This window comes from Crassostrea angulata, unplaced genomic scaffold (assembly GCF_025612915.1).
Source record: "Crassostrea angulata isolate pt1a10 unplaced genomic scaffold, ASM2561291v2 HiC_scaffold_213, whole genome shotgun sequence".
In the NCBI taxonomy this organism is placed as follows: Eukaryota; Metazoa; Mollusca; class Bivalvia; order Ostreida; family Ostreidae; genus Magallana; species Magallana angulata.
Genome location: NW_026441766.1, coordinates 136,756 through 139,238, shown reverse-complemented (window position 1 = coordinate 139,238; position 2,483 = coordinate 136,756).

Here is a 2,483-nt window from a genome sequence, read left to right as displayed (position 1 = left end):
GTGCAATGGTTATGTTCTTACCAGAAGGTTTATGAATAGACAAGTTATATTAATGTATAGATGTTGTGTTTCTCTCAGAAGACTACCAATTGCCTTAGGTACCACTATTGATGTTTAGTTTCTTTCAGTGACATTATCAATAGACAAAAAATACTAATGTGTAGCTGTTTTATTTCACTCAATAGACAGTATTCATAGGTCAGTGTACTGAATAATACCAGGTAAATAGGTGCTAAGTTGTTGGGTTGCTCTCAGTGGAAAGTTTGAATTGTGTCGGGTTCGAATGTATGACTGTTTTGTTGCTCTTAGTAGACCGTACCAATAGCATTGGATACTTGGTATCAACTGCATCATCATTTGCCTTGAGTACTATTATGAAACTGGATTGTACAACTGTTCGGTTGCTTTTAGTATAGCTACCAATTGGTTTGGTTCTTTAGAATAATGTTGTGTTGCTCTCAGTTGACCATATCGATGGCTTAGGGTTCTGATGTATTACTATTATGTTGCTCTCAAAGGACAGTATGAATCGTATTGTGTAACATATGTGTACGGTAACTTACGTGTTTCTCTGATTAGACGGTATCAATTGCCTGAGTTACTGTTGTACAATTGGTAGCTCTTCTAATGACATTTGATCAAAAGGCTAGATTACTTATTGAAAACTGTTGTGTTAATCCTAGTGAACTGTATCATTGCCTAAGATGTTATTATGAAATGCCATGTTGGTCTCATTGGATGATAGGAATTTGTTCTTAGTGATTCACATTAATAGCCTAGTGTACAATTGTACAATTATTATGTTTCTCTCAGAGGACCTTATCAATAAGCTAGGGTATCATGCATAACATAATATGGATTTCTTAGGTGAACATATGTTAAGCCTACTGTACTAAGGTGCAATGGTTATGTTCTTACCAGAAGGTTTATGAATAGACAAGTTATATTAATGTATAGATGTTGTGTTTCTCTCAGAAGACTACCAATTGCCTTAGGTACCACTATTGATGTTTAGTTTCTTTCAGTGACATTATCAATAGACAAAAAATACTAATGTGTAGCTGTTTTATTTCCCTCAATGGACAGTATTCATAGGTCAGTGTACTGAATAATACCAGGTAAATAGGTGCTAAGTTGTTGGGTTGCTCTCAGTGGAAAGTTTGAATTGTGTCGGGTACGAATGTATGACTGTTTTGTTGTTCTTAGTAGACCGTACCAATGGCATTGGATACTTGGTATCAACTGCATCATCATTTGCCTTGAGTACTGTTATGAAACTGGATTGTAGAACTGTTCGGTTGCTTTTAGTTTAGCTACCAATTGGTTTGGTTCTATAGAATAATGTTGTGTTGCTCTCAGTTGACCGTATCGATGGCTTAGGGTTTTGATGAATTACTTTTATGTTGCTCTCAAAGGACAGTGTGAATCGTATTGTGTAACATGTGTAACTTACGTGTTTCTCTGATTAGACGGTATCAATTGCCTGAGTTACTGTTGTACAATTGGTAGCTCTTCCAATGACATTTGATCAAAAGGCTAGATTACTTATTGAAAACTGTTGTGTTAATCCTAGTGAACTGTATCATTGCCTAAGATGTTATTATGAAATGCCATGTTGGTCTCATTGGATGATAGGAATTTGTTGTTAGTGATTCACATCAATAGCCTAGTGTACAATTGTACAATTATTATGTTTCTCTCAGAGGACCTTATCAATAAGCTAGGGTATCATGCATAACATATATAATATTGTTTTTTTAGGTGAACATATGTTTAGCCTACTGTATTAAGGTGCAATGGTTATGTTCTTACCAGAAGGTTTATGAATAGACAAGTTATATAAATGTATAGATGTTGTGTTTCTCTCAGAAGACTACCAATTGCCTTAGGTACCACTAGTGATGTTAAGTTTCTCTCAGTGACATTATCAATAGACAAAAAATACTAATGTGAAGCTGGTTTATTTCACTCAATAGACAGTATTCATAGGTCAGTGTACTGAATAATACCAGGTAAATAGGTGCTAAGTTGTAGGTTGCTCTCAGTGGAAAGTTTGAATTGTGTCGGGTACGAATGTTTGACTGTTTTATTGTTCTTAGTAGACCGTACCAATAGCATTGGATACTTGGTATCAACTGCATCATCATTTGCCTTGAGTACTGTTATGAAACTGGATTGTACAACTGTTCGGTTGCTTTTAGTATAGCTACCAATTGGTTTGGTTCTTTAGAATAATGTTGTGTTGCTCTCAGTTGACCATATCGATGGCTTAGGGTTCTGATGTATTACTGTTATGTTGCTCTCAAAGGACAGTGTGAATCGTATTGTGTAACATATGTGTAACTTACGTGTTTCCCTGATTAGACGGTATCAATTGCCTGTGTTACTGTTTTACAATTGGTAGCTCTTCTAATGACATTTGATCAAAAGGCTAGATTACTTATTGAAAACTGTTGTGTTAATCCTAGTGAACTGTATCATTG